A 9,895-nucleotide genomic window follows, 5' to 3' on the forward strand; every position below is an offset into this window, starting at 1 on the left:
ATGCTGCTGTGCTTTCTAGAGACTGTAAGAATTGTTCACAAGCAAGCTCACAAACAAGCAGCACTTCATGTCACTGTCAAGTAATTATAGTGGTGGATACAGTTTGTAATAACGCTTTATTCACAGGAAAAAGTCAGAGATATCAATGATCTTTGTCAAAAGGGAGGTTGAAAGATTTTAAGATACATAAGGAGAAATAGAAGTTGTCCACTTCAATCACAAAAGCAGCCTTATATTTTATAGCCAAGGGCCAAAGCAAAATGGGTTGAGACATGCCAGTAATACAAATGATTTTGCCTGAACTATTTGAGACAGTCACGTGAAAAGGGCTTGTCTGAGAGATATTTTGGTCTTAATATGCATTGCCTGGTAACAACCTATTCCCTTGTTCCCCTCTTTCATGACTGGGTTGCATTCTAGGTTGGGAAGATCCAGTTCCAGCCATGAGATGGTCCAAACCATATGCAGCACTACAAAATTTGGCCAATATTTTACCCTGCGAGCAAGAAGAGTCACGCACCACTAAAACTTCTCAGTGCCTGGCCGTGTAATTTATCCATATAATTGCCTAAATAGGTGCACAATTGCACACTCCCAGCCAGCCTGGGGGGGGATGTGAATGTTAGGTTAACTGGTAATCCTCCGGCCTTTTTGGACCAGAATAGCTATTCCAAAACAAACATGCGGAAATAGCTGCTCTGGAATAGCTCACCAGGTGTCTTTGCTTTCCCGAAAAAGATTCTTTCTCCTGAATAATCACAGTCCTCTGATTTCCAGAGTGGCTTTTCTTCAAATAGCATGCCCTAGTGGGAACTACTCCCAAGCAGCCATTGGGAGGTGATGTATCCTGCAGCAGTTATTATAGCCAGTTTGCTCAGGTAGAGAAGGTCTGTAGAGGTGTTGACTAGAAATGCTCTTGGACCAACTTACCTGGAGGTTAAGGAGCAATTTTCTTTGGTATGGAGTGGAAGATTTTACCTAAGCACTTTCTGTAGACACACAACTGATGCTGAAAAAAAAGAGTGAAGTCTATTTTTGTCTCTTGTCGTCTGCGTCTCAATCACGGTATAGAATTACTCTGGTCCAGCGATTGCCTGCACGGAGAAGGGCCCATATTCATTCCACCTCCAGGGTTTCCATTAACACAGCAGTTACACTGTCATTTGGGCAGAAAGCCCGAGTCAAAGAACTGCTTCATTTGATCTGCATCTGTCCTAAAGTAATATCCCTCTGCTCTTTCCATCCTGTTTCCCTCTGAGGCAGCGGACTGCTGTTTTTGTGAGGAATGACTGCCTCCATTTGACAGCAGAATACTTTGAAGCAATCACGCTAAGCAGGCAGCTCTGCTGCTGCGAATTACTGTCTACAGCACATTACGGTGACCTCCCTACCTTCCTTTTCCATTTCATATGAGGACCTAGAAAGGAAAGGCACCCTTGTGTGCATGGTAATAATTCAAATATGCTGCTTTTTGGCAATTCTTTCAAGGTAACGGAAAGCAATTTTGTTGGAAAAGGAGAACGCTCAAATAACACGGATCCCACTCTCCCCTTGTGTTTGGCATGGTGGAATTTACAGGCAGCCCCTATATTTCTGGGTGATTGAAAATTTGCCATTACGGAGGTCCCAGTTCAAAACCGGCCCTTTTTTACCACCAAATTTTGCTGTCAGGATATCAGGTTACTATTGCATATAACCTCTCCCTAAGGGAATTTATGGATCTGATATTCTGATGGATGCTTTTATGTCTAGTAGCAATTTCACACATTTTCCCCAGTCCATGTGTCTTTTAAGTTAAGAAAAGGCCCCAGCTAGGACAAGAAACGTGTAACACAGTGAGGTTGCCATCCTCTGCCAACCTAAGAAAGACAAAATTTTGATACTTATTTATTTATATTTTTTGCTGTAGTAGCCTGAGAAACCATGAACAGAACTGCGAGCACGTCCTTGTAAATCCTTCTGATTAAAATGTCTTGATTTGCAAAGGTCATTCTTTGACAAGGAAAACACAGGATAGTCTCAGCATCTTTAAAATGTAGGATTCCTATGACAAATTTAGGAATGAAAAACTGTTATCTCAGTAGATTCATTTTGTAAGACAAATAAGGGAGATATTATGTGGGGAATATTTATTCTGAATGACCTTAGGTTTTCTCTAAGGGAGAAATGATGCCCAGCTCGCAAGTCCTAAAATGAGGTCTATTTACCTATTGCTAATGATAACAGTGACCTCTTGTGGAAATTTCTAAAATCTTTTCTAATTTAAGTTACTTTAACCTGGTTGTAGTTTTGGATCTGCTTTTGGCATTTCTAATACATTTATTACTGTTCATAAAAGACTAAGCAATTTAAGGTAGCCCCTTCTCTCTTGGCCAACTTTATGACTAGGCCCCTAATTTCAGTGTACCAGATCTTTAAGTTAGAAAGGAAAATACTACATATATGTTGTTATTTTAGAAGAAGAGAGTTGTTTTAAAAAAGAAATGGATGGGCCTTAGGTTTACTAATTAAGCATCCTACTGTATCAAGAAGTCACAGACAGATTTTGGTATTTCCAATTAAAGCCGTTACATCTGTTTGAGCAAAAGCAGCTTGTTTGTGCTTCCTTAATTAAAAATGCCACCAACCATGAAGTTGGTTTCTAATGAGTCAGTAATAACCTCACCTGGGCTAACAAATTTGCCTTTTGACTTCAAAGCCTTGTCAGACCAGCCATTACTTCAGACACAAAAGGTATCTTCGGAGTAGTGTCACAGGATGTTTTGTACCATACCTCTCTTTTTGGTTTCCAGCTGGATGTCGTGCCATTTTAGACTTGGGGTTAGCCCTCATACCGTGGCTTCTCAAAGTCATAGACAGACGTCTGGTCTGCAGTTAGCTAAGAACCTGAGGTTTGTACCAGAGCAGCTGAGTCTCATCTACACTCTGCTAAAGGGGCTGGTAGCTTTTGCAGAAAGACAGGATGAATAAACACAGGGCACCAAAATCTAATTGTCACTGGAAGATTTGCCAGACCTCTGCTGTCAAAAACTGGTGTACCTTGCAAAAGGTATGCCAACAGCTAGGAAGAGATGTTTTTTTAACCTCATAAATAAAATTAATAGAAGAAAAAGGAACTAGTGGCTAAGGATAGTGGAGAGAGAGCTTGGGTAAAGTCGTAATTTTCAATAAGGACGTTGATGTTCACCAGAGGTTAAACGTGATATGGATAAGGAGGCTTAAAACACAGGAAAAAAAGGTCATGGTTCTTCATTCGCTTAACTACAGAGATATCAAATTACCTCACTCCTGGAGGAGTGAATGACGCTATTTTTTTTTTATGGTAGATTTTTTTTTTTTAATGTATCTATCCAGTTCAGTTAGGAATGTTACCTTCTGAAAACATTGTAATGCCAATATTTAAGAAGAGAGAGAACTATTTAGGTACTTACAAGCCTATCAAGCTGACCTTAACAGTGTGTACGACTTTAGAGCAGTCCTGAAATGAAAGGATAACTAAAGACCTGGAGTTAAATGAAAAAATGGGGTAAAATCACCAGAGACTAAGCAGACTGCTGCATCTCCTTGGTCTAAGAAAATAATTAATCTCATTTGGGTTTGACACAGTTCAATATGGGATCCTAGCAATAAAGCCCAAGGAGATGGTGATGAATGGACAAATCATAAGGCTTATGGGATGCACTAATGGCAAGTTGAAAAGGAATTATGTGGCTGGAGATGGGAAAAAATACCTAGTGTTTTTTCTCAAGGATCAGTCTTGGGAGAAGGCCTTCCTATTTAATAACTCCTGAGGTTTACATAAGCATGGGAGTGTTTTACAAAGCTGAAGGGGATCAGTACAGAGGAGGACAAAGATATTGTGCCTGAAGACCCACAGGACTGAACTGAACTGAATGGAAATGAAACTCAATCATGCAAAACATATTTGGAAACTAGCAATGAAAAGTTATCTGGAAGGTAGCAGCTGAAACCTGGAAATGACGAAAGGAGAGAAAGAAAGAGAGAGCTTATCACGACCCACCAATGGCACTGGGATCCATTAAGGGGAAGATTCAGTCTTGAGGGAGATATGTCCCACACAGGTGGGGAAATACTGGAATATAATACAGAGTGCATTTCTAGGCAGGTATATTAAAGACACAGGAAGTCAGAAGAGGATCAGATGCAGAGATGGGCTACTTTGACCGTCAGGGAAGAGGAGGAAGCTGTCCTGCTCCCGCCAGCAAAAGGAGGGCTGAAGAAGGTTATGGTTACTCTGCACAATTACAGTTGGGCTGGAGGACACGGAAGGGAAAGTCTGCAAAGCATACACCAACCACTGAGCCTAGAAGCTTTTTGCAGTCTTTGCTTTGACCAGTCAGTGTCTGCAGTAGCTGAAGGATCAAAGTCCCACGATAATGTGAGTAGCCTGAAGGGACCACAAACAGAATGCCATGAAGCGAAAGAAAGAATAAATACGCCTTCCATATACATCATGGGGTAGACATAGGCAACAATTTACATTTATGAAAAAAGCAATCTGTTTCATGAACAGCAAATAAAAAAGAGCACACGCTTGGCCGAAATGAGCAGTCATTTGAAATGTGACCCAGTGTTTGTTAACGGAGTTTTGGCACATGCCGTCAATTTCAGTTATTATTACTGGCTGAACGATGCCAACGCTATACAATAATCCCATAATCAGAGAGCTTATAGCAGAGGATAGGAGACACAGCAAGCTTTGCAAAATTATACTGTAGTTGCTTTCTTTATCCAGGGGCTACTTATTAACAGAAATAACATCATCCCCCCCCCCAAAAAAGAATTATGTCATCCTTTAAAAAGAAAAGAAAAACAATGCAGTAGTTTAGCTTCCTGACGTTGACTGTCCTCCGTAGCTTTTTTCAGGACCCTGTGAAATTTAATTGACCGGTAATGGATTTTTCCTTTCCTTTCCTTATATAGTTACTTCACAGTGAAAATAACACATATATAGAAATATATATTCAGTAAAGCAGGTACCTGATAAACAGCCTAACCACAACATACTCATATTTGTTCTTGTACACATTGTACTGAGCCTTGTGAAACTGGGACACACAGTACTTAAAGCATTATACTACACCAGGAGACCATATTCCATTACCGTTTCACATGGGGGAGGAAGGGAAAAAAACCCCACTGTTCATTTTGCTTGTTTTTCTTTTTCTGTAATTACTTCTTAACGTTCATCACTTAATATAATCTCAACGTTTCCACAGGTCTCAAAACCTCTCTCTCAAGTTTCAGAAACAGCAGCATGGCAGCAGCACAGCCAGGGGATCGGCATTTCACCTAGGCAGTGTCGCTGTCCCCACAGCTTTCGATCGAGCCCTCTTGTCATTAATCCAAGCCTCTGGCCTTCGGATGTTTAATTACCTTTCTTTTAAAGTGATGCACGGTCGTTTACAGTAATATAATTGTCCTCCTGGAAAATGTCTTGAGACATGAAGCTCTCCTTGAGAAAACAGGCTGAGACACAGCGTCCCCGTGATTCCTGGACTAAATTGCTCCACCAGCATGCGGCCAGCATCAGGACGCTGCACCCCCAGGCAACACTCATTTGTCAGAGCAGCATCGCCGTGTCCCGCTGCTTGGCAAAACGGTAAAGGAAAAACTGTCGTAGCCTGGCGAGGGGGCAGGAGGGATGCAATGGCAGGATCGCCAGGCTCCTGCCTGGGAGCCTACAAAGATAAAAGCAGTGCTGAGTCACTCACAAGTCCGGGGGCCAAATACTGTTCCAGTCACACTGACACCCCCTTCCCCAAAGACAACGTGTTTGCTGAGAGAAAACAGCCGTACAACATGCAATTGCTGCTCTCATGTCTGGAACGCCCGCTGGTGCTCAGGGAGTCAGTCCAGGCTTATAAGAGTTGCCGTGGGAGCAAAAGAGGGAAAAAACCCAGCGGAATTAGGGCAGAGGAAGATAAGAAGGGTCTGTCCTACTGTAAGAGACAAGAAGGGAAGGTTTGTTCATAGGTACTGAGGCCAAAAAAAGCAATGCTGCCAGCAGTTACAAGGTCCATGCTGCTCTTCATTGCTCTCCTATTTAGCTTTAAAATTGCGGTGCAATCTTTGCTAACAAGAAAGAGGGCAGGCGTAGGCGACGCAGGGTCAGAGAGGAGCTCTGAGCGCCTCGCTGAGTGGTCTGAGCACAAGACGAAAATGCCAAAAGCCCAGACTCGCTGCCGGACCGCCGGCTACAACCGGCGCTGGGTCAGAGCGACAGCCGGGCCTTTGCTGTGTACCATAGGGATTAGTCACGCTCTGAGGGAACAAGATGACACGGCAGATTAACTACTAAAACGAGTAGTTCCCAGGGCTCTCAGAACCGTCCCAGCCTGGTTTTCTCAATTTGTTTCTTCTGCTTGATCGATAGTATCTAAAAACGCAGATTTTTTTCCTTAGTGGGAACTGGAATTGGAATTAAGGGCATCTCTCTCCTCTGCTTGGCCACCAATTTTCATGAAAGTTACAAGAACTGAGACTTCTGTATCGCTGGGAAATCTTGCTGAAATCACCAAGCGGCTTAAAATTTTGTGGTGGGAAGGATTGTTCCTCCAGCTGCGAGACCTTACGGAGTCCCACTGTTGCTGTCATTGCTGGCAGCGACACTCAGAGCCCTCTAGAAAGATGGGAGGGATTATTTCATGTTTTACACGCTCTGGGTATATTTTAACCACAATAATAAGTTGCGATTGCAACATAACACGATCTCTGGCAGCGGCTGGTCACAGTTCAGTCCTGGCAGTCTGCACCATGGGGCAGGATAATGTATTTACCTCCCAGTAGCTGTAGGGAGAGGAAGCTGGTTTCAGTCATCTGGCACTGGGTGCTTACTGGCGTGGCTGAAAGCAGAGGCACAGCCTTGCCCTCAGGCATGGTTTCCTATCTAAAAGTCTAGCAAGAGAAATGAAGCATTAAAAGGAGCCTTGGTGTCTCTTTCCAGAAGAAATCGAGGACCGAGTTTCTCCATTAGCTGCTGGGTGGAATGCATGGATGCAGGCAGGTTTGCAGGGCTGTTCCCAAGCTGCTTCTGGGAACTTCATGGGGGACTCCTGGCTCTGAGGAGAAAAGGGCTGAATTTTCCCAAAGTACAAATATTATACTAAAACTCCCAGAGGGACACAGAACATACGGGCAATAACCGTCTGCACAAATGTGCCTGGGAAAAATACTTGCATCTGTACAGCCCTTGAAGGCATGAAGTTATTGGCAGGAACAGAGTCGGCGGGACGCAGCGCAGTGCGAAGGCTTGCTGGAGGGCTCTTTCTCTGGGTGCCTGCGAGCGGTTAAAGGGTAGGGTCAGGGCGATGCCCTTGGGTTGGCTCGGTGCAGCGCAGGCGGCAGGCTTTTTGCCCATGCAAGAGCCAAGAGCTAAGTGGAGGTGAGAGAAGACAGGGTGACAAGTCAGCCTGGTGTTCCTGTTAGATGATGTGCAACGAGGGGAGCTGGGTAACAGTGGTAACCAAAAGAAAGGTTTACTGTGCTGGCCGTAATGACAGCTACGCACAGCTCAGCTGCACACAGCTCCGCGACCTCCTGTGTCGCTCACGAGGGGATGGAGTGAGCGGAGGAGGGCAGTAAGTCAGGTTGGGATGGCAGTGAGGTGGTTCAGCAAAACCACCCAAGTTGTGGTTTTGTTCAGACTCGCCCTGCTCCCCTCCTTACCCTCCAACTCCTTTGCCTGCCAGTACAGGAAAGAGAAAGAGAGAGAGAAAATGTGTAGGGAAAGAAGAGCAGGGAAACTCAGCAAAGGACTGCTAGATTTAGAAGATTTCCGAAGGAAAGCATTTTGATAAATCATAAAATAATTTAGGTTGGAAAAGACCCTTAAGATCATCGAGTCCAACCATAAACCTAACACTGCCAAGTCCACCACTAAACCATGTCCCTAAGCACCTCATCTACACGTCTTTTAAATACCCCCAGGGGTGGTGATTCAACCACTTCCCTGGGCAGCCTGTTCCAATGCTTGATAACCCTTTCAGTGAAGTAAAATTTCCTAATATCCAGTCTAAACCTCCCCTGGAGCAACTGGAGGCCATTTCCTCTCGTCCTATCACTTGTTACTTGGGAGAAGAGACCGACCCCCACCTCACTACAACCTCCTTTCAGGTGATGTAGAGAGCAATAAGGTCTCCCCTCAGCCTCCTTTTCTCCAGGCTGAACAACCCCAGTTCCCTCAGCCGCTCCTCATCAGACTTGTGCTCCAGACCCTTCACCAGCTTCGTTGCCCTTCTCTGGACTCGCTCCAGCACCTCCATGTCTCTCTTGTAGTGAGGGGCCCAAAACTGAACACAGTATTCGAGGTGCGGCCTCACCAGTGCCGGGTACAGGGGGACAATCACTTCCCTACTCCTGCTGGCCACGCTATTCCTGATACAAGCCAGGATGCCACTGGCCTTCTTGGCCACCTGGGCACACTGCTGGCTCATATTCAGCCGTCTGTCAACCAACACCCCCAGGTCCTTCTCTGCCAGGCAGCTTTCCAGCCACTCTTCCCCAAGCCTGTAGCGTTGCATGGGGTTGTTGTGGCCCAAGTGCAGGACCTGGCACTTGGCCTTGTTGAACCTCATACAATTGGCCCCAGCCCATCGATCCAGCCTGTCCAGGTCCCTCTGCAGAGCCTGCCTACCCTCCAGCAGATCAACACTCCCGCCCAACTTGGTGTTGTCTGCAAACTTACTGAGGGTGCACCCGATCCCCTCATCCAGATCACTGATAAAGATATTAAACAGAACTGGCCCCAGTACTGTTGTTCACTTGTGACCGGCCACCAAATGGATTTAACTCCATTCACCACCACTCTTTGGGCCTGGCCATCCAGCCAGTTCTTTACCCAGTGAAGAGTACGCCCACCCAAGCCATGAGCAGCCAGCTTATCCTGGAGAATGCTGTGGGAAACCATGTCAAAGGCTTTACTAAAGTCCAGGTAGACAACATCCACAGCCTTTCCCTCATGCACTAAGTGGGTCACCTTGCCATAGAAGGAGACCAGGTTAGTCAAGCTAATGAAGAATACTTGGACTAGCCTTTGTTCTGCTGAGCTTTCCCGCTCATCCCCAAAGGCATGGCTGTACCGGAGGAAGAATCAGGGGAGCAGCCCCAGCTGCAGGACACATGCTCCCTCTGGCACGGCGTGGTCACTCGGGCCTCTCCTGCCAGCCCTCCCACCCTGCCGTGACCGCAGAATCAGCACTGCTTCTAGCAGTCAAACCACGCCGGGAGGTCTCCAGCATTAATTCTCTTTTCCTTCTCTTGTGAATAGCTCTCTCTCCCTGGCACGCTTCGGATAGTCTGGGAGAGATGGGAAGAAAGGTGTCGGCTTGCAACCGGTGACAGAAACATGGGATCCAGAGGAAGGGCCGAAGAAGAAGCCAGCAGGCAAGACGGGCCCAGCTCTGGGCCCGAACAAAGCCGGGGTGCACAGAGCAAGACCTGGGAGCATCTCTGGCTCTCCCAAATACTAGGTAACAGTCAAGTATTCCTACAGTGCCTAACTGGTGACACTAGCACGGGCTGCTGTCAGCTGCCGCTCCTCAAGCTCAGAGGTGACCTCTCAGCTGCCACCTCCAACGGCGAGTTGAAGGGGATTGAGATGCGTGGTTTTAGTCTGATTAGCATCTGTATTTTGAGGGCACTTCCCTCACAGATAGCAGAAACCTCTTCTACTTCGTTCGGGTGCTGCAGGCAGATTTCTCTCTACCATCTGTTCTGCGTTGCTAGCTGTTTGGCTTTCTAAAGCTGCGGGCAGAGGAAATGGCAAAATTGCCTGTTGAATAGAAAAAAAATGGCTAAAAATATGCTTGTATCACATCATGCAAACTCTGCCGCCAGCAGAAACATCTCTGACTTATTCTCGCAAAGGCTATCG

Source organism: Mycteria americana, chromosome 1, assembly GCF_035582795.1.
Source record: "Mycteria americana isolate JAX WOST 10 ecotype Jacksonville Zoo and Gardens chromosome 1, USCA_MyAme_1.0, whole genome shotgun sequence".
NCBI lineage: Eukaryota > Metazoa > Chordata > Aves > Ciconiiformes > Ciconiidae > Mycteria > Mycteria americana.